The following is a 26,688-nucleotide window of genomic DNA, read 5'->3' on the forward strand; positions in this document are numbered from 1 at the left end:
GAGGCTGCCTGCTCTGTTATGACCCCATAAAGTGAACATGAGGCTGTGTTAAAACACTCGTAGACACACCGAGACACCAGAACACAGCGGAACAAAACAAAATTTTATTATCGTGTATATGAATTCTCCCCTGCCCTTCTCTCCCCTCTTTCCAATTAATAAAGTAAATATTCGTCACGTGGGCTATTTATCAAGCCATTTTGAAAGAATGGTGGAATGTCCCCACGTGCACCTGGTGAGATGTAATCAGACGCTCATCAGGAGACAGCAGTGTGCTGGCAGAGGGCTGATTCCTTCACAATGTTTCATTTTCACCCTAATAGCTCTTTCTTTCCTTCTCTCTCTCTCTCTCTCTCTCTCTCTCTCTCTCTGTCTCTAGTCTTACTAATAATGATGTGCTTGTAGTGACAGGGCTCGCCGTGAAGGCAGCACGCACCATGCGGCTCCTCCTCCTGCGGCACGCCACAGATCTGAGACATTTGGGAGAGAGGAGATAATCTCTCAAACCAAACAGAACTGACGGACTATTTTTCCTTCTCTCCACGCTCTGAAGGACCTAGAGGAGCGTCGCTTCCGTGGGAAGTGAGGTGTGGTTTATGGGAGACAGATCGCGCTGCGTGGATAAAATCACGCAGACACGCGACATGCCAGTCACATCCTTGCAGACGGGATCCGAAGGCCATCGGGAAGAGAGAGAGGCCCTCGATCCCTGTCACGTATTCTCAGTGCACGCCGGCGGATCGTAAATCCTAGTGCAGCACAAAACAGACTGGCTGAAATGTCGAGAACGCAGAAACGACTCACCAATATGAGTTTTTCCACAGCCTTTATGTAAAGGTTCATCAGAACCAGTATATTCTACCATGTGCTGTTCATAGCTGTCCAAAATGAATTAAAGAATAATAACATATTGGGACAGTTGTAGGCAGTATCACAACAAAATGACAATTGTGGTTAATGTAGATACTCCTGTTTAATGATTTAATGACCAGGTCTTTTCTTTTATGGAAGCAACTTGCTGTTTGGTGATAATCACGTATGCTTTGTGTTTATCCATTATGCTTTTATCGTATCTTTGAGTTTTATGCATATAGATTGACTGACTATGTTGACATTAATTAGCTTACAAGTCGTTTAGCTCGGAAAACAATACTGCTAGTGATTATATAGTCAGTGGCCTTCTTGGAACACAAGACAATAGATATTTCTGTGATTATGAGTAAAACTCATTTACTTGATTGCACTCCAACTGTATGATTTTTGATGCGGTGAGTGGGTCACTAAACAGAATGGATTCACTAAGGCACTTTTATAATTAGCTAATTGCAGAGGCCAAAATCACGATAACAATTAATACAGTCTTGTCTGTCACCCTATTGACAGATTAGTCATGTTGTAAATGGAAGGAAAATTACATGGGCTATTACTGGCTATTATTAAAAATTAATAGTGTCTCACTCACATAGACGTTTCCCGTTATTGCAGAGAGACAATGAAAATGAAAAAAAAAGAAATTCAGAGAAAATAGTTGCATGTCTCCTGTGTGCGTTTTTCAATACTAAGGGTCGTTGCGACATTCCCACTTCATTATGAACCACACACAGAACGGAATGTCATAGGATACGGCGTGGATCCCGGGATCAAAAGCCCTGCGATCCAAACCGCCATACGGGCCTGGTGTTTTAAGATCCCCAGAACCTGCAGGCAAAACGGAGCAGCAGATCCAGTGGGCGAACACGGGGGGCAGAGCGAAACGTTTCGGGGGGCAGGGGAACGGGTTTGATTTGGGCCATTAGAGCAGATGCCATATAAACAGAGCAGCTCCACTGCACATTCAAAGGCCTCTCAGCTCTCTGCTCTCCACTGACTGCATCTGACTTTTAAATGACCGCGGGCCGCGTTTGAAGCTCGTCCTGCAGACCAGCGGGGAGAGCAGCCTTTGTGTTTTCTTTCTGTCGCGTTTTTTTTTCTTCTGTTTACCCCAGAAGAGAAACACAATCCTCCAGTGACCGTTTAAATGACAACCTTTATACATCACTTCTTTGAAGGAAGGGCCAAACACGGATGAAGGAGAAAAAAGTGGGTGAGAAGCCGTGGCCGTTGCCTCGGCGAGATCCTTAGCTAATTTTAAGGACGCGCGGTGCCTGCCTCGCGTCTCCGCATGATCTAACGCGTCTCACGAATGCAGCAGGAACGCGTGCTGGCATGCTGCTACCCATGAGCACTCGGCCAGGGTTGGTTCACTTCCCAGGCAGTCCCACCTCCTTCTCGGGCTCCGATGTAGAAGAACATCCCGGAATCTCTCCTTGTAGAAGGCACACTTGTTAGAGTGATGTGTAACCGACATGGCGCGCGCACAGCTCTGACGGCTCAGATGGCGAGCATCGCACGCCCCAGGGCGGTCTCTCCTCTCGCCGATCGTACAGCCTCCCGGCTCAGGACGCCCCCCAACTCTGTGCATTGATTAAGGTATTTCTGTCTCTTTGGAAGCGTGCTTCATTGTCCTATTTCTAAATAAGTACAGAGAGCGACTGTGGAAAAGAAAGAAGAAGTTGAGAGAGAGAGAGAGAGAGAGAGAGAGAGAGGAACAGAGAAAGAAGAAGCAGCTAATCTGTGAGCCGTAAACACGTACGCATCCAAAGACACACGCAGGCTTAGAGAAAAAGCGATCGGCAGTAGCACCTCCCGTCCGATCGCGTGCACACAGTCTCCTCCAAAGCGGTGGGGTTGCCACGGTCACCGTACACAGCAGGCCAATACTTTCCAGTCGGGGTGCCTTGCTCCATACAAACACACCTCGGGGAAGGACACCGCTGTCAACTCCACGCGCTGAGGCAGAAAAGGAGTGGCGGAGGACAAAATCGACCCGGGGTCGCAGCTTCAAGCAGGAACTGCCCAGAAGCCCCCCAGCGAGGAACCCTGCAACCTCCTCTCAGGCTGCAGTCTTTTCACTGCCCGTACATATTAACAGCTTTCTGGCCTTAATTTTTGCTGAAAATGTTGATGGTGAACCTGCTCATTTCAGTGTGCATGCGGCATATGAGGAGCGGGTGACAATGGAAAAGTACTGATAAGAAGCTCGTCACTTTCATCTGCCTTAGTAACCACTTTCCTAAAATTCTCCCCAAGCCAAGCAAGCTTACCCACCATACCCATCTTACCCATCTTATCCATCTTACCCAGTTTACCCATCTTACTCTGCTTACCCAGCTTACCCAGTTTACCCATCTTACCCAGTTTACCCATCTTACCTAGTTTACTCAGCTTACCCAGTTTACCCATCTTACCCAGTTTACCCATTAACTTTCTTTACTCTTTTGATTCCCTTCAAACCATCCCTCTCCATCCCTCTATCCCCCTCCCTCTCTTTCTCTCTCTCTCTCTCTCCCCCTCTCTCTCTCCCTCTCTCTATCCCTCTCACTCTCTATCCCCCTCTCTCTCTATTGCTCTATCATCCCTCTATCCCTCTCTCTCTATTCCCCCTCTCTCTATCCCTCTATCCCACTCTCTCTCTCTATCCCCCTCTCTATCTCTCTCTCTCTATCCCTCTTTCTCTCTCTCTCTCTCTCTCTCTCTCTCTATCCCTCTCTCTCTCTATCTCTCTATCCCTCTCTCTCCATCCTTCTCTCTATCCCTCTCTCCCTCTCTCTGTATTGTCTTCTCTCTCTCTCTCTCTCTCTCTCTCTCTCTCTCTATATATATATATATATATATATATATATATATATATATATATATATATATATATATATATATATATATATATATATATATATATCCTGCTCTCTCTCTATCCCTGACTCTCTCTCTCTATCCTGCTCTCTCTCTCTATCCCTCACTCTCCCTCTCTATCCCTCTCTCTATCCTTCTCTCTATCCCCCTCTCTATCCCTCTCTCCCTCTCTCTGTATTGTCTTCTCTCTCTCTCTCTCTCTCTCTCTCTCTCTCTCTATATATATATATATATATATATATATATATATATATCCTGCTCTCTCTCTATCCCTGACTCTCTCTCTCTATCCTGCTCTCTCTCTCTATCCCTCACTCTCCCTCTCTATCCCTCTCTCTATCCTTCTCTCTATCCCCCTCTCTATCCCTCTCTCTGTATTGTCTTCTCTCTCTCTCTCTCTCTCTCTCTCTCTCTATCCCTCTCTCCCTCTCTCTGTATTGTCTTCTCTCTCTCTCTCTCTCTCTCTCTCTCTCTCTCTATATATATATATATATATATATATATATATATATATATATATATATATATATATCCTGCTCTCTCTCTATCCCTCACTCTCTCTCTCTATCCTGCTCTCTCTCTATCCCTCACTCTCTCTCTCTATCCCTCACTCTCCCTCTCTCTCTCTCACTCTCTCTCTCTCTCTCTCTCTCTCTCTCTCTCAATGTCAGGAGCCAACACTCAGAGACGTACAAAGGGGAATCAGTGAAAGGAAAGGCGCCCGGAGAAGTTCTTTGATGTTTATCAAGCTTTTCAAAGGCCATAACTGAAAATGGGCTTATCTGGAACAAACCCCCTGAATTCTGAATAAGCACAGCTGATTAAAAATGTTAAAGTTATTTCACTGGAGGAGTGGTTATTAGCTAGGCCTATGAAAACTATGAAAATGTTTTTGCGGTCTTTCTTACTCTTCGGAAAACAGGATACAAAATGGTGATAAATAAGTGCAAATAAAAAATTTAAACTTTGACTCATTTATTGAGTGTTTCAGAGGCGGGCGACAGAAACCAGGGCTAAGAACAGAACAGATTCAGTAGTCAGACCTCTGTACAGCCTATACACACACTACACTGAAATCGGGGAGAACACAAGGCACATGGCGGGTCTTCTAGCCAATCAGACAGCTGCAATGAGACAGTTAACGAAGCACCATTTCCTGCCTTTTTGTTTGCATGTGCTTTGCGTGCCCAATCAGACCCAGACTTCCAAAATCCAGATAGCCGCCATGGCAAAACTTGAGCCAGTTGGGGTTTGTTGAAATAAAAATGACATTTATTTCTAGAGAATGAATGAATACAAAGGGCAACGTGATCAGAAACTGCCCCCCCCCCCCCCCAAAAACACATGTCCGGCCCACGGGCAAAAGTGAAAATCTCACCAGTGGCACCTCCGTTGGCGTCGAGCGGCACGCTAAAAGCACTCGGAAGCTCGGGTGGCAGAGACAGAAGAGGAGGATGCGTTTAATCGCAAATTGATTTCCTTCAATTCATGTTCTCCCCGCTCAGAGGTCTCCCGCTCACACCGCATGCTTACGCACACCGCCTCATAATTAATCGATTTAGATGGCACAGGGCTGCTCGTGTGCTTCTGGCGCTCTCGAGGTACATGAGCAGGGAGGACACTGAGCCACTGGGAGACAAGCTAATCATTCCCACAGCAGAGGCCTCTCACACAGAGCCATCACACACACACACAGTCGCATTAAACATTAACGTGCAAAGTAATAGTCCAGCAACACAAGAAATGCATTGGCAGAGAAGCCTGGCGACTGAGTCCATTAATTCTTCACCTCCACAGATTCTGTATAGTGAAAATGACTATTGACATATACACTCAGTTTAAAATACATTATGCACACAATTCAGAAACATGACGCACCGTTTCTGTTTAATAATACATGTAATTTATATAGCGCTTTTCAAAAATGCAATGATGATTGGTTTAACTGACAGAAAAGGAATGGAAAGCTTGCCACTAAGGCCAGATTCATGCATATGCATACAGGAAACACGGGTGTGCACTCGGCCTGTAGATGAAGACAAGCTCAAAGCTCGTACATGGAAATCAGGTGTAAAATCGCTTTGATCCTCCCTCATGTCAAACAGCAGACAAAATGCCTGCTGTGAAACGCGGGCATTTAAACACCACCACGTGCACCGCGCATGACACTGCACACACATAAATAAGACTTTTATTTATTTCATTTACACATGCTTTTCTGTAACATGCCAGTGTGGCCACACAAAGCTATAAAGTACTGTATTTGCGCTCTAAAGCGAGTCGAATGTGCAGGAGCGGCGAGGGAAAAAGGCAAGCGCACAGAGTAAATAACGGCAGACTGAATCGTCTTTCAGCGGGAGGCAGGGCTGACGTCGCCAGCCGCACCTCGTCCTCACACTCTGCCTCGTCTGTATCCTCAGACTAGTCACACACAATTCAAAGGCTCCCGTCAAGCCTCAAGCAGAGAGCAAAAGTGTTCTTTCAGCCTTATTCTGTCACAACTAGAGCAACTTTTTCAGGGGGAAAAAGGCACATTTGACATTTTTTAAAAATTTGTCATGGATAATAAATGCAATTTGAAGCATCTGGAACCCCCCCCCAAAAAAAAAAAAAAACAGAAACCAAAAACCCAAGGCAGAGTAACAACTTCAAATATAGTGAGAGGAAAGGAGAATAATGGTGTGTCTAAAAAGGTCCAGCAAACATCTCCAGGGCCTTTGATCGGTTGCCAGTTTTATTTGGATGGGGATGTATGTAAGGACAGATTTAGGGAAACAGATTTCGGTTAGCGCTATTTCCCCTGGCAAGGTGAAACTTTCTGCTCTTATGGACATGAGCTCTCCAAGTGTTACACACAAGTGTTGCCACACACACAACAGGGAAAACAAGCAATAGATATCTGCAGGGTGTGTGTGTGTGTGTGTGTGGGTATGTGTGTCATTTCGTAGCAATTTTAAGAGGTTCTCATTTCAGATTTGAAGAGAATCAGAGAACTGCCGTAAAGCGGTCTGGCTCGTGTGCACGCAAGGAACATTTACATTTACATTTATGTCATTTAGCAGACGCTCTTATCCAGAGCGACTTACAAAAGTGCTTTGTCATTTACTCATAGAATATATCCAAGTACAGTACAGTAGGTTAGAATTAAACATACCAATGAACTAGAATACTGTAGAATACAGGGATGAATGCTGATACCTAGAAGTGCAAAATACATAAGGTCTATCTTAAACAATGATAAGTGCTATAAACAATAAGTGCTAGCGTTTGTTAAACAACATAAACGGTACCCTACAATAAGTACTAAATTAGTCAGTCAATAAGGGAGCAGTGTCAGTTGTCCTTTAAATATTCTGCAAATAGATGGGTGTTCAGTCTGCGTTTGAAGACTGCAAGGGAGTCTGCTGTCCAGAAGTTCATTCCACCATCTTGGAGCCAGGACAGAAAATAGTCTCCATGCTTCTCATCCATGAGACCTGAAGCAAGGTATTTCAAGCTGAGCCATACTTGAGGAAGTAACTGCGATTGCGATTGTCCTGAGGGCCTGAGGGTTTCTTCCCTTGCCTCATCCAGCCAATCACAATCCAGGTGTAATAAGACAATACTTCTCATAGGGCTTTGTGAACACTTATGCTTCACATTCCTTGAGCATTTTGAAAACCCAGGCCATGCAAAACCCGTCGAGCGTTTTTACATACACCCGAGCATGGCAGATCATCTCACACAGGGTAGGAAACCTTCTTAACAGCAGTCATGTGTGCTTTCTGTTTCTGTTAAAAAATGCAGTTTCCTGGTGAGGATGGAGGTCAGGCAAGGCACAGCATGGAGTGATAACACTCACTTACACAGAGGTTTGGAAGTCAAAACAAAACACACGACATGATTAGTAACTCTCACAGTTGAGGAAGTTGAATCATCAAGCACAAGGAGTCATTACATCCACACACCTCACGCACCGGCCGCTCTGAGCTTCAGTACCTCACATGTTCATTGCTCATCCTTTGGCCACCAAAGATATCAAGTCTGGTGCAAAATCCCAACAAATACGGTATACACGCGCGGCTGCCCACGCCGCCTCCAGCAGGATTGATGGGACTGTCAAAATGTCACTCCGGCACTGGTGGAGACAAGGGCCACGTTACCTGTAACTTGTGTCCAAAAGTGCAGGTCCCAGCAGGCACTGCTGCTGAGTCCCCGCTCCCTTTGGCCTTCCCCCACACCTCCGAGTAAAAGGTCACTCCTGCATCTCCATAATGACCAGAGACAAAGAACAGCCCGGCTGGATCAATGCAAGGACACCTGCTATCAGTGGCTGCATATCGACCGGCCCAGGCGATTCGCCGCCCGCTCATTCACAGGGAGCGAGAGACGTCGTATTGATCTCATCCGCTCTGACAGCGTGCAAAGGCCCTCGCCAGTCCCAAGCCTCATGCCGCGCTCTCTGTTTAGCCTGGCGTGTCACGGACTCGGTCGCCCCCAACCCCATTGGTCAGTCTCTGATGGCTGCACCACAGAACAGCCCTGAATGAGAAGAGCAGAGCATTTTGGATGACCCAACAAGTGAACGCAGATCCTAAGGGGCATGCACACATCAGTGTGAGGGGACTTGCCACAAAACCTCAATGTGTCTCACATATCGTGGCGACCAGGAAGGGAGCGCAGCGCCCTGGACGGCCCTGAAAATGTAACTGGCCAATTAAACCATGGGGTAAATACACAGGGGGCGGAGCCGTGTGGCAAAGTCATGGGTGTAATTCCAAATGAGCACACATGATTTCATACTGATAAATGTACGTTTCTCCGGTTGAAATCCTTTTTTTGAAATCCAGCTACACAAAGCAATCCATATAAGGGGACTTCACATCCATTCTACAGCCATGAGCCTACACAGTATGGGAGAATAGTGGTTTAGGGAGACCTAGTGAGGTATTACCTGGATATATGCTGTGGTATGATGCAGTATGCTGTGGCAAATGGGAAGGGTGTGCATGTTTCAAATAGAAACTGAATTTTCTTCAAATGATTCCAATATCTGCAGAGGTGTGACGAAGCAGGATTTGCTTCTGCTTGAGGGCTTTCCTGAGTTCAAGGTGAAAACCAGTGACGGGGTGCACAGTACAATTTTACTGTGAAATTATACCAGATCCACACATCCATAGAAAAACATGTACAAGGAAAACCCGTGCAAACAAACCAGACACAAAATGGACTCTGCCGCTGCATAAAAATGATGACTTATGACTTCTCCAGGGAGACACAGAGTCACAAAAGTCTCAGAGACGCAAATCTGAAATAAGGATGAATGAAACAAGATGACAGTTGCTGAATTACTGTATTAATTTTGCTTACTTGCCATGCAGTTGAGTTGAGGAACTTAAGTACACATGCAGACAGTCAGACATATGCATTTAATATTACCATAATATTAAAACGTTTCCTTGTGGCATCTCTGTATATTGCCTATTGCCATTGTACTAAAATGACTTTTGTTTACTTTTGCTCATAACTACTACTGTAGAATTACTGTAGAATTACTCTAACATAGTGCTCAAGATGATGATTCTATGTGGTTGTAAACAAAGTATATTGTGACCCTAAAAGTGTAGTATTGATGAAAAGACAAGAAGTCCTGTTTCTTGTTTTGCTCAGTATAAACTCCAAAATAGCACAGGTGTATTGCAGACCTCAGGCTGGCGAGAGCATAATGAGCATTAAAACAGTCGAGCTTCCCTTTTCTTCCATATCAGCACCACGGAGAAAAGCCACTCACACACACCCTCCATCTCCTCTCTCCATAAGTCAACTTTGTGCTGACGCCCTAAACAATGTTTCTTAAAATAAAGGCTTTCCTCTCTTTTTTAGAAAACTGATAATAATAATAATAATAATAATAATAATAATAATAATAAAAAACAAAGAATGAAAGACCTTTGATACGGAAGCAAAAAACCCCCAAAACAAACGTTCAGAGCATCAGACTAGTTAATTGTCAGGTTCTACAAAGACAGAGCAATTAGGGCCCTTAACGAGCTTTAATGCAGGCATGCTTTCATTTGGGCTGACTTCCGTGCACCTTTGCCAGCAACATGAAGAGAATGCCGTCCTGCTCCTCTCGCCTCACTTGCGCTGCTCGCGCTCTGCCACTTGCCAGCCGTGCAGCATCCTCTAATCGGAGGGAATCGTCTCCCTGCTCTGATCTCCAACGTCAATAGCAAAGATCCCGAGTAATAAGCACTATTTCAATTACCAACAAGAAAGAGTGTTTTGTTTAGAAATAGTCCATTCCAAGAACAGATTATTATAGCACCTGTTATATACTGTGTGCATTAGAGCTTGCTGGCACACAAGTTGCGATCTGAGCGTAGCAAATTGGTAGCATCTCTGATACATTTTACATTATTGCACTGGAAAATTTGTGAAGAATTATGAATTATGGACCACCAGATATCTGAGGAAAGAGTGGCCCAACAGACTCCTATAGTAGGCGCTTGTGGAAATGAGAGTGCCATACCCAGAGTAGGAACACTGGGACATTATGTGGCTGGGCTACCCACACAATTTGGTTGCGCTCAGTCTGAAAAGGTGATATGGAGCAGCTGTGTGGGTTCATCGTCTACGTGGTGAAGGGTTGGGGTCGGGTGCAATGGTGGCAGGCGTGGGTTAGGGGGAGAACAGGACTAAGTACCAAGTGAAATACTGAATCTGAATGGCCCATGTTCTTAAATCACAGAGAAAGTGGCAAGAAGCTGTAGCCAGAAGGCTCTCTGTGTCTATCATGGTGGCAATCCTAGAAGATGCTGGTGGACACCCAGTGTTGAGGGAAGCCATCAAGTTGAAGAAGGAGCCTTTCTGAGTAATGTTCTTCTAACATGGGGATATTGTTGAGCGGTAGAAGGAACTCATCAACTTGGTGGACATGCCCTTACATCAGGAGGCAGTGTCTGAAACCGATAGTGATTCAAATTCCATTTCTGTGGATGAATTCACCATGGTAGGTGGTTAAAAAGTTACATGGTGGCAGAGCAGCAGGGGTGGATAAGATTTAATCTGAGATGTCCTATATGCAAAAAAAACCACCAAAAGGTCTCAGGAGGAGGAGCTGAAATCTGCCACAATTATAAGGGAATCACACACCTAAGCTTTCCAGAAAAGTCCATGTCAGGGTACTGGAGAGGTGAATCTGTCTGATCCTCCTGTGGAATACAGATTACAGTAGGAGCAGTGGACCAGATCTTCTCTCTGGCACAGCTTTGTGAGGGATCATGGGAGTATGCCAACCCAGTTTACATGTTTTGTGGATTTGCGTGTGCATTTTTGGCCTTAAGTTGAAGTCGTTCACTGTGGGTGTTGGGCTCCACCTGGATTGTGCCTCCCCTGTAGCCGTTTGTGGTTTTCATGGACAGGATGTCAATGTGCAGCTGGGGTCAGAGTGTGTCCAGTACGGGGAGCTGGAGACGGCATCTCTGTTATTCGCAGAAGATGTCGTCCTTTTAAGCGCCTTTAACATGCACTTGAGTGCTTTGCAGTTGAATGAGAAGCTCAGCACCTCCAGGTCCGAGGTCCTGGAACTCCCCTGGAAAAGAACAGAATGCTTCCCTTCAAGTAAAAGGAGGAAACTTGCCCTTTTGTGAGTTTAAATGTCTCGGGATTTTGTTTACGAGTCATGGAAAAAGGGAGTGTGAGAATGACTAATGAATTGGGTCAGTGGCAGCAGTGTTACAGTCTCTGAATTGTTCTGTGATGGTGAAGCAGGAGCTTAGTCTTGGAACTAAGCTTGCTGTGTATCGATCGATCAGCTTCACTGTCCTCACTCTTGGTTATGATAAATGGGTAGTGGCCAAAAGAATATCATCACGAATACAAGTGGCAAAAATGAGGTTTCCCCAGGGTTTCTGGACTCCCGTTCTGAGAGAGGGTGCGGAGCTCTGCAGTCCAGGAAGTCCTGGGAGTAGTATCAGCGCTCCTCAAGACTGAGAGGAGCCGAGGGGCCATCTCACAAGGAAGCCCCCCCAGGGCTGCTCCAGGCAGGTCCCACTGGAAGGAGACCCGCAGGAAGACCCAGGACTCCCTGGAGGAATTATATCTTTCCACTGGCTAGGAAGCATCTGGGTGTCCTGCAAGAGCAGCTGGAATCTGTCCCAGGGAATATAAAAAGTCAGAACTGATCTCCTTATCCTGCTGCTATGGAGAGCCTCACCAGGAAAAGTGGAAGGAAGATGATGAGAGATGATAAGAGATGAAACTGAAAAACTGAAATCGTGTTAGTAATGGATTAGTAGTGATATAAGTAAAAAAAAGTCTTCAGTATGTAGTTAGGCTGTTTGTATACACAGACCTTATGCCAAATAAAAAAACTGCAGCAGGTACTGAGTAATTATGATTAGGCATCAACATCAAGACATTTATTCACAGCAGGTTTGCTCAATATGCTGGAGTTTAGGAGCACTTCACTATGGAAAACAGGGCTAATCAGGCTCTTCAGGCAACACACAAGAGGAGCCGATGAACGACATTAGGGTCCAATTTCCAACACTCATTATCTTATTACTCTGAGAAGGCAAAACAGCAAAACAAGATCTAATTTCCTCTCCACGGAGGGGAAGGAACAGTGCAGCTCTGTCTGTGAGCTGACGCAGTGATGGCATGGTGTATGTCTCGCTGGTTAATGTGCATTCTGTGAATGCGTTCTGTAGAGAATGATAATGTAACTTATAACAGTCCCCCCCAACCGGTATGTAAAATTTACCATTTATGAGGGCACCTTACTTCAGGAATGCTGGGTCCAATGACACGAAACTGAATCCGTTATTGATGTACAAGGGCAAGCAAATTCACAGTCCACCGAGACTCGTCTCGAGTAACAACAGTGCCATATCATTTCTCTGTCTCCTCTTTTTCAAGGCATTTAGCTGTGTACATATTTGCATGCGCGTGTGTGTATAAACGGGTCCTCTACAAGTTAAAGCACCAAAACTCCGCCGAGATGGGCACGCGTCCCTGCCTCCATGTTGCCTCCATCGGAGCGCTCGCTTTCCTCGTTAACAGCCCCTGAAAGAGCATTCTGCCATCTCCCCCTGTCACAGCTCACTGGAGTCTCCGCTTCACAAACGCACATGCTCCAGTAAGCGGAGCCCTAATGGCACCAGTGTGCCCATCTTGTGTGACCTTTCGCTAGTGCCAGCACGGGTTCCCGAATGCACATTAGCATGATGTTAGTCACCACTTCACCTCAAAGCAATCAAAGCCTGCCAAATGGCCACTGCACCACAATAGCTACACTGACGCAGCTAATGGGAATGTCAACATTCCGTTGCATTTAAATCAACATTTATGATCAACCATTATAAAGCGCAGGGGTGTGTGTGAATGTGAAAAGTCTATGTTTTAAAATTGTAAATACAGCACTGTACCAACATCACAACACAAACCCATTCAAAAAAAGTGCAGAGATCAATATGATTACTCTATGCTGATTATTACAATACAATTTCTTTTTACGATTATGACCTTTATATATATTAATATTTTTTAAATGTCACCTTTCATATTGTGTTATACAGGTCTTGTACTACACAAATGCATATTTAGCAGAGTATAAAGAGCATCGGTATTTTTAAGTATGCCATACATTTTTATAAACCATAGGGGCATAGTAGAGGTGTGTGTTAGAGGGGTATAGCAGAGTGGTAGTCCATCGGGTCACGAAGTGTAGACACACTGGACTTTTACTGCTAGTGTATATAAACACATGCATCTCTTCAGGCACATGCACAAAAAACCAACACCTGCGCTTAGTTCGGTCCAGGTGATGAACACATCAGTCCGTAATCGGTCCGGACAGCCGGGTTACTGCATGCGTCCCCCTTTGCCAGTGTTTGCCACAGACCACTAACCAGGCACAAACAGAGACAGCGAGAGGAAGCATGCATGCAAGAGAGAGACATTCGCCTGCTATGCCTCACTGTCTCATATGCTTCATTTATTGGCCCTGTAAAAGGTAATGAGTTTATTCGGGGGGGGGGTTTGCCAAAGCAGCATTTATGTTTTAATCAGGATTAACAGTGGCATGGTCTCCTGCACTGATTCTTTATTAATCGTCCTCTCCTACGCTTCATTACCTCCAGTTCTTTTCTTCCCCGCCCAGAACTGCTATATGTGTAAAAGAGCTGAAGGGGAGGCAGAGCTTCGCACTTAAAAGCCCATTAAAAGCAGTGACTCTCTCCAGGAGGCCAGTCTGGGGGAGTCGAGCGCGTTTCTCATTTCTGTGTTTGGAAACGCATCCCAAAGAGATGATATTAGTGGCACGAGCCAAGTTCAGTCGTGTTACAGTACTGCGATGAGCATAGTGAATTAGCTAGGCTTGAAGACTGCTGATAGGTTGGAGAATTAAAGTTACGCACAGGAATCTGTGAATCCTTTTCATTTAAAAATCATATTGCCTCACGAAATCTGTCATAATATGGTAATATAACAAAGTTATATTTATAAATGCTAGCATTTTACAGCTCACGGTTTTATACATTCAGAGTTCTGGATAATTATGTTCCACAATTAAAAATGACTTCCATACAATTACAAACCTGGGACCTTGTGTATATAAACAAATAATATAAAATAGAACCTAAATTTTAATTTTATACCTGCAGTACACTCAAAAGAAGTTGGGATGGAGCAAAATAAGAGCAAAAACTTTATAGAGTATTCAAATTCTACTATTTTTGAAATATTACAGAAGAAACAGGTGATGGTATCATGCCTGGCTATATGCAGAGCATCCACAGGCTTAGTCTTTGCAAGCAAAGCGAGAGACTTTTCAAACAGTTCCAAAAGAACATTTCTCAATTCAGATTGCAAAGAATTTAAGTCTTTCTCTATCTACCCTACAGAATATTGATATATTGATAAAGGATTCAGTGAATCTGTAGAAAGCTCTGTCTGGCAGTAGGGCAAAGCCAGAAACCACTGTTCAACGTGTACGATTGTTGAGCCCTCCGACAGCACTGCATGAGAAACCGTTGTACTACTGTGATAAAAATAGCCAAATACTTTGGAAAACCATTGTCACTTAACACAGTCTGCTGCTTCATTAAGAAATGCAACCAGAATGTCTATTACTCAGAGTGAAAGCCATACATCAGTTCTCTGGGACCAAGCTCATCTCAGGTGGTCCGAAAGACAGTGGGAACTTACTACGGTCAGATGAGTCCACATTTCAGCTTGTTTTCCAGAAAAACGGACCTTGAGTTCATGCCACAGACAAAAGGGAGTATCTATACTGTTATCAAAGTCACCATCTGTCATGGTGTAGGGCACCAGTGCCCACGGCATGGATGACTAGCATGGGTGACTAGCATGGGTGTGAAGGCACCACTGATGCAGATCATATACTGGGATTTCAGAGAGTCAGGAAGGTGACATCTTTTGTCAGGAAGTCCACAGTTATTTCAGCAAGACTTGCCAGGACTCCTTCTACACATGCACCAACAGCCTGGCTTCACGGACAGTGCGAGTCACCTTTTTCTGAATGTGTGGCAGGCATCAAATGATCATTTGTTTACACAATACAATTCTTGTTTTTATTGCAATTTACAAAGTGATTCTGGAAATGGAATCTGTATTGTCTGTAAACAGCCTTTAACATCTCTTTTGAGATGAGCATTTTACACAAGTTTTCAACATACGGTTGAAAAAAAATTAGTAGCTGTCTGCACCTAATTACTAATGAACTGTCAAGAGTTCACCAAAATATTTTTAATGAAATTCCTATTGAGTCAAAGTTAACAACTGACTGACAAGCAGTTGAAGGCTGACTGGGAAGTCGAAAGTGGGTGTACACATGGGCCGGTTTAGGAACGTGAATTCAGACAATAGTGACAGTAATGGCCAATAAGTAAAAATGCTAATATGACAAGGGTTGCCTGCTTGCTGGAGTGTTCCTGCCTCTCTCTCTCTCTTCATCCGTAGGACTCTATCTGCAGGGCTCACATCTAAAACATGAAAGCCTTCTTCTAAAACGAAGGCTCATTACTTATGACAGTGTATGCCCAAGTGTCTTAACGCTGATAGATACTCCAGCACAGCCTACAAATGCCATTGATATCTAGCCAACTAGCCAGCAGATGGAAAACGTCAACGCATGAGCAGATGCTTGAAGTCACGCGGCCGCCTGTCAAAGCTGCTCGTGCTTCACAAAGCCCCCTCGTACTCTCCACACAGCGGTGCAACTGCACAACCGGAGCAGTGAGCACACGGTCATTTGAATATTAAATTACCACAATGATTATTTCACGTTCCTGTTTTGGGTTTTTGTAATGGTGGTAACATACATTTGCCATATCTTGCTCCATCGTTTTCAGGTCTTCAGTAGAGAACAGCAGAGAATTTAAGAGTAGCGTAGAAATGTCTGAAGTCACCTCCTTACCTGCATACCAAGTTTAAAGTTGTGATGGATTATCAAGAAGGTGGTTTATACCCAAGTGCATGATCTTGCACATATGATTTTTCAGAAGCTTTTAAAATTCCAATAATGCAATCATTTCTCAAAATTGTTCCAGTAGTGATCTTAAATACCTGTTTAAGAAATTCAGGGTTAATGATCTGAACAAAAGTTAAGATGTCCACACTGTAGTATAAAAAAGCATTTTTTCATAAGCAATGTGTGGTGTGGTGGTTTTAAGAAAACATTATCTGAATTTTCTCTAATTTGTTCAAGATAAAAATCTCTCATTTGATCTAAATCTCAGGTTAGACAGACAATACCAATGATTTTCTTTCTGACCTGGTATGATGTAGATTTTAAAGGTCCTAACCTAAAGCCTACATTAAAGTATGAATCTCTGTGAGAACCCGTAAATGTGGACACCAAAAACAGGACATAGATACTCACTCACTCGTTTCTTCATTAGGCATTAGGAATGCCATACTAACCTGTTACCCCAACACCAGCCTTTTCCCTCGGAACAATCTCAATATTTCATGACATTGGATTGTTCCACAAATTGACAGAAACATTTCACTGTGGTCCATGTTGACATGACTGCATCACACAATTGTTGAATTTATTAGCTGCAAATCGTACTGGGCTGTAAAACATGACTGGTGTGTGCAACTGTGCAATTGTTATGTTTAGCATTCGTTGTACATTGTCATTACTACACTTTAATGGGTACATTGACTACCCCAGGCTAGAAGGATGTAGTTACTTCAAAAAGGAAGTAGGATGTTGGCTCTTCAATCTGTGACTGTGTTAATGCCACTGACACTGGCCAGTAAAGGACCACAAAGCAGGTTAAACTTCACTGGGAGAATTTAAATCAGGAGGTTTGTGCGGACGACTACGAATTCATATGCTATGCCACGGCATATGAGGAAAACTTGTTTTCAAGTGGTTCATTATAGGTTTCTTTAATTCAAAAGGAACTAATATCTGTCCAGCAGGTGGTCGTGGACTTCTAATATGTTCCTGAATTAGCATATACATATTAGTATATGAATTAGCATAATACTTATCTAATTCTGTCCAAATACAGATCTGGAGATATCTAGATCAGCATTATCAAAAACATCAATGTGGACAAAATAACTGAGCTCTATTTGATTATCCAGACAAATTTAGTCCAGATTTTTCAAAGACCGGACCGTGGTGACTGTAGAAGCCACTGAAGTCATCGTCATGATAGGAGAACCAGTGTGGGGTAACTAGGACTTTTTAACATGGTGCATTATTATGCTGGAAATAGCCTTTATAATGCACATGGTCAGCAACAAGATTCAACAATAATGACACACTATTGGTATTGAGGGGACAACGTCGACAATGTTGTTGACATACGTCAGGTTGGGTCCTTGGTCTTATGCTATTTTTGCTAAGCTCTGACCCTCTACCGTCTGAACATCACGGTTGAAATCAGGATTCGGTGAACAAGGCGATGCCTTTTACTATCTTTAGCTGTCCAGTTTTGGTGAGCTTGTGCCCAGTGTAACCTCACATTGCTGTTCTTGGCTGACAGGACAGGAACCCAGTGTAGTCTGCTGCGATTATTTGAGTGGTTACCGTAGCCTTCTTCTCAGATCAAACCAGTTTGGACATTTTCCTCTGACTTCTATCATCTACAAGACATTTACACGTGCAGAACTGCTGCTCACTGAAGGGTATCCCATGTAAACTCTAGAGACTTCTGAGCATTAGAAACCCAGGAGATTAGTGTCTGATATACCAGCTCATCTGGCACCAACAACAACAAGTAAAAGAACTGACCCGTGTCAGCATAATTTGCGCGCATTGTGCAGCTGCCATGATTGGCCGTTCAGTTAATTGCATGAATGAGCAGGTGTTTCTTATAATGTAGATGCTGAATGTATATGAATTAGTGTGAAATAAACTGGCAAAAATAAGACCTTTCTGCCCATGCCTTTCTCTTTAAAATGGCTAACACCCGTTATAAAATATATGCTCAGTTGTTCAGGATTGTTCAATAACATATTTACCATTTTAATTACATTCTTACTCTTTTGATCAACATTATAACTTTATGCTAGTAACCTCAAGTAAAATCATAAATCATATGAAAAAGACGATCTGCTGAGACTTCTAAGAACAAAGAAATGTAGCTCAACATCTTGCAATACTAGGCAGAATGCTTCTGAGGCGCAAAGACCAGAGAGAGAAGGCAGGGGACGGATCTTATGCAAGTATCTTTAAGTATCAAATACAAATTCCTTTTAAAATCAATGATCAATTCTTGATTCTTGAACAGATGCTAAGATTGGAAGTATGATAATTGAGAATCGATCCATCCATCCTTAATTTGGTTAGTCATGGAGAATAATTTGCCAGTGATTTAGCTGATTGAGTTTCCAATGTGATATTTTTAAGCCCATACACTCTGGGGCCAATCCCTTTAGCCCATAAGATCAGCTCTCTTTTTTCTCTCATTTGACAACTCATCCAAGGTCATGTAGATAAAATGTTTAAAACTGCACTCAAAAGTAGTCACAGAGCTACCTTATTCCTTATATTCCTTATTCCTTATATTCCTTATTCCTTATAATCGTTTTTTAAATGTCTTCCAAAATAAAAACTGGAATAAAAATGTTAATTTATATTATTTATATTTATATTATTTATTCATACACACATATACACACATGTGAAGAACAAAGTTCACCCTCTTTGAATTCTATGGTTTTACATATCAGGGCATTCTGGCCTTTAGCAGGTCTTACGTTTATGTAAATTCATCTGCAAATGAACACCACAAAACAGATTCCTCTGTGTCATTATTTAATTAACAAAACTGAAGCCAAAACAGAGAAGACATATGTGAAAAACTACGCTTACCCCAAGAATTAATAGCTTGCAGAACCACCTTTAGGAGAAAATACCTTGATGTAATGGTTTTCTCTATGAGTACCAGTCTCTTCCATTGTTCAGGATGAATCTGGCCCACTCTTCCTTACGATGCTGCTTCAGGTAATAGACAGTTGGGGGCATTCATTTCTCCACAGCTCACTTAAGGTCCCACCACAGCAGTTCAGCTGGGTTGAGGTCTGGACTTTGACTGGGCCATTGCACCACCTTGATTCTTTTCTTTTTTGCCAATTTGCGGGTGTGCTGGGGTCACTGTCCTGTTGCATGACCCAATTTCAGACCAGCTTTAACTGTCGGACAGATGGCCTCACATTCGACTCTATAATACAGCGCAATTCATGGTCGACTCAATGACTGTAAGGTGCCCAGGTCCTGTGTCTGCAAAACAGGCCCAAATCATCACCCCTTCACCACCGTGCTTGACAGCTGGGATGAAGTGTTTGCGCTGATATGCTGTGTTTTTGCCAAACGTGGCACTGTGAATTATAGCCAAACAAACTCAAACTTTGGTCTCCTAAAATGGTGACACCTAAAATTATCTAAGGAAACAAATAAATAATATATATTATTTTAATTATTTGAATGTTGATACTCTTGTGTATTTGTACAAAGTAAAGTGTCCAAGGGCAAAAGTAGCAGAAGGTTGGTGGAATTCGCTGCATTGAAATAAAGAGTACAGTCCCCAGTCTTCAGCAGCTATCAAAGGTGTCGGAGGGAAGGCTGGGGGTGTGTCGGAAGCTACAGGTCTGGGGTAGACGCTGTTTCTCCATCTACTGGTGCAAGTTTTAATGCCTCTGCATCTCTTCCCTGATGTTGAGGGGACAAACGGGCTCTATTCTGGGTGGGCTGTATCCTTACTAGTGTTGATATATACATGGATAGCGTACACAGCGTTTAGATGTGGGATGTAGGAGATCAGTCCTCACGATCTTCTGTGCTGTTTTTAGCACACGTACCAAGCCTCTTCAGTTCTCAGTAGTGTATGGTACAGTGACAGATGGTACCCGCTCTGGTGCTCCTGTAGAAATTCATTAGAACCTGGGCGGCAGCTTAGCCAGTTTACGCTTCCATAAGAATATCTAACCTTCATCTTTTTTCACTGGTTGGGAAGTGTACAGAAACCGAGGGAGTTCCCATGTTCTCCCTCCTAAGCTCTCAGCAATTCAGTGTCATTGACCCTCTCTGTCTCCTCCCCATTTATATGGAGAGGGTGATGAGTGGTCCTCTCGGATGTCCTGAAGTTCCCAGTGATCTTGGGTGTAGTGGTGTTCAGGACCAGATCGTCGTTAGCAAGCCATTCAGCCAGATATTGAGTGTACTGTGCCTCCTCACTGTTGGATATACAGCTCACTGTAGTGGTGTCACCAGAGGCTTCACCACGTTGATACAGGAGTGGAGAGGAAAAGGAAGAGGCACTGCCTCGTGCCGTGACCATGCTCATAATGAGAGTCGAGGCGGTACGACTGCCCATTACATTGTGAAGCCTTTTGGTTAGGAAATCCATAATCTATGGGTAGAGTGAAATTCCTCGGCCCAGGTTATTGATCTTGAATACTAGTTAATCTGGGATTATTGTAGTAAATGCAGAGCTAAAGTCAATGAATTGCATTTTAACAAATATATTTGGATGTTCTAGTTGGGATAAGGCTGTGCAGATGAGGCGGCAGCATCCATAGATCTGCTCACTCTGTAAGTACACCGGTGGCTATATATGTCCTTCAGGATGATGGCCTTGAAATAAGATGGCACGAGTCTCTCAGTTCTTCATAACAACTGGGGTTAAGGCCACTGGGCTGCAGTTGTTCAGACATTTCACTGCTGACTTTTTGGGCACAAGAGGAATGCTGGTAGATTTAAGACAGGTAGTGACTGTAGCTCGCTGTAAGGAGAGGTTAAAAATGCCGGTGAACACCCTTGCCCGTTCACTGGGACATGACTTCAGTATTCAGCCTGAAACCCCACGTGGTCTTGCCGCTTTGTCTATTTTCATCAGAGTGGATCTCACCTGGTACTGCTGGAGGATGAGCGCTTGCTCCTCTTACAGCAATGCCACATGAGCTCTACGTCTGCTATTTTTATCATGAAAGTGCGAGAAGAACTGGTTCAGGAGGTCAGGAAGTGCAGTGTCAAACACTGATCTGTGGGGTGTTGCTGTTGTAGTCCGTTTAGCGTAATGCCACACCACATGCCACGGGGGTTATTGCTTTCTAAGTGCTCTCCTATACACGGCTTTATGTTCACTTTATGTTCGCTTCCGTGACACCCCTCTTCAGTTCCTTACAGGCATTTCTCTACACCTCCCTGAAGGCAGGGTTCCATACCTTGAGGAAAGACAGTGGTATCTCAGTGGTTACGGTACTTGACTTGTGATTGGAAAGTTGCTGGTTCAAGCCCCACCACCAGTTGTACTCAGTCAGAATTGGATAAAAGCATCAGCTAAATGCCATAAATGTAAATGCTGTCTAGCCTAGTCTCTGTAATGATCATCTCAGTGGCTCCTCTGAGTGGCTGGGAGCTGGTGAGGTGGACATGCCTGGGCTGGGCTGTGTGTGTTAGTTCTTAGCCTTGCTTGTAGGCCTGCCCTGGTACTGAGCTCCCCACTTTGCAGGCTCTCTGGTGCAGTACAGTTAAAGTTTTTGGGGTGTAATTCCATCAGGGGTTTCTGATATTACACAGTTCTGCTCGCCCATACTTCATAAGTGCACTGATTACTTGAAATACCAAATATATCAACAGTAAATCTCCCAAACGCTACTATCTAGAGAGCGGCAAGCCACTGCTTCCGCAAGTGCACCCATGTTAGTGAGAGGCAACAGGAGTGGAAGTGTGAGGAAAATGGCCTTGGGTAACTATTTCTGCTCTGCTTGCTGTCTGATTCTTAGTCACTTGTGTGGGAGATATGCAACATCATATTTCTTTATGTCTTTGACCACTTCTCAGTGCCCCAAATCATCTTTGGTCTTCATACCTGCCTGTGTTATTTATTTACAAGTTGAGATGCAAAAGTTCAACCAAATTATATCATTACAGTTGTGAGCAGCCTAACGTCTAATACATGTCCACGTTTTTCACAGACGTGCGCTTTCCCCAGAATGTTCACCTCTAGAGTTTCAACACACCATCTTATGACAAGTGTGCTGCTGCATCAAACTAAATGCCAGCAGTAAGGCCTAATTCACTTCCCCAGCAGAGCTTTTCCACATCTGGGCCTTATCACCAGTTATCACCCAATGTCTAATAGGTTTATGAAGAGAGAGGGGGGCTTTTATTGACCTCAGAGGCCAAGTGCTAAAGCTGCTTCATAGAAAGCTCGGTGAAAATGCTCTGTTAGGGCAAGATAATGGGAGTGCATTATTGTCACACATTTAAATATGTAGACTACCGAATATGAGCTTGATGCAACCTTCAGAAAATGGCTTTTTATTCCATGAATTGTGGTTGTTATGTGTAGTCTGAATTGGAATGAAACCTCCAGATTTCATAAGTGTCTCATACAAATCTTTTACAGCTCTGTAATCTGCATGGCTGCAGGAATGATGCTCTGCACAAGTGGGTGGAAAACAAGGCATTAGTGAGCTGCTTCAGATAATGAAGGAATTGCCTTCACACAGGATGCCAGAGAGATGTCAAGCTGTCGCGCTGAGGCAGACATGAGTGGCACTGTCTCTGGATAAATAAAGCAGTCTAGTGAAGATAGACGCCATAAACAAAAGTACATCCTCAAGTCCTTGTGCAGATTTCTTGACATCCTTTAACATTCTTGACAGCAGCAGCCAACAAAACTGTTTGCACACATGCGGCCTCTTTGGTGCCAAATGAACTTGCCCATATGCAGGCTAATACACAAACCGTCAAGAATATTTGGTTTATGGATTGTCTGCTGTCAGTTCTATTGTATAATGTAAAGGTGTGTGTTGACATTAGGAACATTAGGTTTGTTTGCAGAGTTCCAGGCTTTTGCCAGTGTCAGCACATAGGCACAGCACAGCTGTGGAGCCAAACCTCACACCTAATCAGAGGTGGGTGCTATGATCTAGACCTGTAACATCTAGAAGACTATTCATGAGCTCGGCCTCCTTTTCCAGGTTAATCACCAAATCTAGCCTCCCTGTTTCATGGCAGGGTGCATCTTTCACACAGACACAGGGCTTATTGGTTTATTAAGGGGACAAATGTAAAATGAATTACCCTTTGTTACTTAAATTGCAGACATGGAGAAGGTAATCAGTTTTACCTCGGTGCCAGTTACAACTTTGTAAACTTTGTAAAAAAAATAATAAAAAATTTATATATATATATATATATATATATATATATATATATATATATATATATATATATATATATATACTGAAGAGTATAGATGAGCGAGTCTGAGAAAGTCACTCTTGGGTACAACTGCATGATGGTGGTGGACGAAACTATCAGTTCTACTCAACTCAACAGTGAAATGTTTTGTGATCCAAACCAGGATCTCACTGAACTGGCGAGAATTGAGGCTGCATCTAGTGCCACTCCTTCCCTGTAGCTGAGAGGGATGATACAGTGCAGCAGCTCACCACTGAGCTGAGTCGGAGGAGGAAAACTCAGCTATGAGCAAACACCAGCAGAGTCTGCCATAGTCCGTCCTGTCAACGTGAGTTTCAACCTACCCATCATTCCCAAACACAGCGACAGCCTGGATCTGCAGAGTCCCATCGCTCTCGATACATTTTCCCGTAACAAGACCCTGCAAGCTGGCATGATCACTGGGATATTCTGCCGGACGCCCAAAGAGAATGAGGCACAATTTGACAAACAGCAACAGCACTATTCAGGAACACAGAGCACTCTGAAGATGCGCTCTGAGGACATGCTTCCCAACTTGAGCCTGACAGCCTGTAGTCCTATTTAATGGAGAAATACAACGTCGAGAAGACGGTTAGGAGGGGCCAAAGATGGGCTGAAAGTTCTTTGCATCTTCATCTCCTTGTGGAATTGTTCCCAGGGGCCACAGCCTGTCATATCTGCTCAGTTTAAAACACGCCATGATGCTGTCATCACACCCTGCAGCAGCTCCAGATACCAAATCCCACATCGTTTCAAAAGTGAGAATGTAGAGAAGTAGGATTGCGACATGGTAATATGGAAGTTGTGCTGCGACTAACCTTCAAATAGATTTGAAAAAAAAAAAAAGTCTTAATCCATGCAGAGCCTCAGTCTATGCACACACACAGTGAATCATGTTCTGAGTTGGTAAACACCACAGTTCACTAGAGAGCAGCCGTGGAACACAGATTCTAGTATATGCAAAGAATAAAGGTAGATCCAGCATTCAGAACACACAAGACTGCAGAATGCAGAGAACAGGCCTTCCACAAACCAATGGGGGAAAATTCAATCTCAGGCTTTTTTTTTTAACTTGTTCCTTCTCTTCTGCGCTCCATTGTATGATAGCATGAGGGCCATTAATTTCCAAGAAAGAAGACGAGTGTGTGTGTGTGTGTGTGTGTGTGGGTGGGTGGGTGTATGGGAGGGGGAGGGGGGGTCCATCTTACCTCTCTTTTCTGTTTCCCATGCATTCAACTTCTTCGGGCTAGCGTACCCGAGATAACATCTCTCTGCCACTGAAAACCATTTCTCCCTGCCATTAGGAGATGGAGCAGAGTGTGCTGAGGAGACAGGAGCCATCAGAGTGTGTCTATTATGTGTTGGCTGTGGACATGCCACGGTGAGAGTGTTGCGAGGCCAGTCTGTGCATTCAACCCACAGCAACATTACAGACCTGGAGTACGGATGAAAATTGGTGGAGGGTTGAGCTTAGCTACAACCTTACATTTAACTAGCCATGGGACAGGTTTTTAGGAGAGGGTTTCTCATGGAAGAATTATTGATAAGGTCAGGTAATAGCAATTAGGCAAATTAAATTCTAAAAATATCTAAAGATGTATTAGCGGTTTCGTTACTTCTTTTGTTTTTGGTTTTGAGTTGCTTTAGCATTATTCACGATTAAGTAAACAGAGGGGATCTCTGGGTGATACCACATTCTAGTTTGTGGTATTACCCAGAGATCCCCTCTGTTTACTTAACATGTGGTGTAACAGCTGATATCTGATTGAATCATTTACTGATATGCACAAACTGAAAAAGTTGCCATCTATCAGTTTGCGTGAAATTAAGTTCCAAAAATGCGCCAACACATTTTTTTTGACCGTGCCTCCATTACAAAAACCTCACCATCTGCCAGGATAAACACAGCATTTCTCCATTCCATCAGAAGAGGGCCTGAATGAAAACAGTGCAAACAGTGGAATGAAAACCTTGCAGCGTGGCTTCCATTAGCCCAGAGGAATTAAATAAGTGAGAGGCTTCTCACTCGCACAGACAAAGCTAATACAGCGCGAGACATCCATTTCTCAAGGTTTAAGGATCATAAAACAGAGAAAAACCACACGCGAGCACTAAATCAATACGTGGCAGTGTCAGGAGGAACGACGGCGTTCGCCGTGCAGAGGGCGGGAGAGCTCGTCTTGCGCGGCCTTGAAGGCACTCGATTTTCACCGCGGAGGCTGTAGCCGGTAGAGAGGTGTTCCGCATGGCTGCCTGCCTTCAGTGAACTGAGAACTGCAAAAATGAGAGCTTACCGTGCTGAGGTGAGGCAGGAGAAGCTTGGAGAAGGGTTATTTGTCTATTTCCACAGGCTGAAAGCGTTAAAGGATGTGGTGGGAATATAATGAAGACAAAGGGAGAGTGTATAAATGGGGAAACTGCTGGTGATGCAATAGACAAAAAAAAAAATAAGGTCACTTCATGAGAAAACAGGGTCACCATCATGTAACGGGCTTTAATTAACAGTGTTAACATGTTTCACAATAATGTTGTCATCGCTGCAGCTCAGACAATTCCTAGCATCCCATGGTGGGCAATTAGAAGTGCAGTGAATGAGAATTCGACCGAGCATGGCAGTGAGCTGAAACTCTGACAGGCACACGAAGCTGAGGCCTGCCATGCGTCAGTCACGCACTCCCTGGCCCCTGGCCCCTGGCCCCTGGCGCACAGAGGCATGGAGTGTGCCGGCACCCAGGGGTCCCTTCATGGGATGGCAGGTGTCGAACCTGCGTGTGCAAGGATGGGGAAGGGAGCCATTTCAGAGAGCTGTCAGGGAAGCTGACAGAGTGTCAACATGTGCTCTTTAGAGGAGATGAGCCCAGTGAGCTTTGAACTTATGGACAGAGACTTTTAAACATACGAATCTCAAAAAAAAAAAGGAAAGGAAATGGAAAAATTTGGGGGTTTTTTCCACCCTGCGTTCTGTTTTTTTTTTGTGTGTGTTTGTTTTTTGCCGGAGCTGTGCTCTCATTTCCCATGTGGAAGGCTTAATCAGTGTAGCGTGAAGGCAGGCGAGCCGGCCGTGGGGATAATCTACGTCAGCATCGACACGCGACAGTCACGGAACAAAGGCAGCCGTGTCTTTGAAAAACTGGGGATTTGAAGACCGAAAAATGGACCCAGAATAAATGATATTTTACAGAAATTATGAAACATTCAGTGTGCAGCTTGAATCAGTACTCAGGAATGAGAGCTCAATGAGTCAACAGGAGCAGTAG

The 26,688-nt window shown here is 43.9% G+C and overlaps 1 protein-coding gene across 3 annotated transcripts in view; it reads right to left on the reverse strand.

Moving 5' to 3' along the window:
* The window catches only part of sez6b (seizure related 6 homolog b), a 121,718-nt gene that overhangs the window by 55,398 nt on the left and 39,632 nt on the right, over positions 1–26,688 (reverse strand). The window lies entirely within an intron of this gene.

The sequence above is a fragment of the Electrophorus electricus genome, chromosome 15 (genome assembly GCF_013358815.1).
Source record: "Electrophorus electricus isolate fEleEle1 chromosome 15, fEleEle1.pri, whole genome shotgun sequence".
Taxonomy (NCBI): domain Eukaryota; kingdom Metazoa; phylum Chordata; class Actinopteri; order Gymnotiformes; family Gymnotidae; genus Electrophorus; species Electrophorus electricus.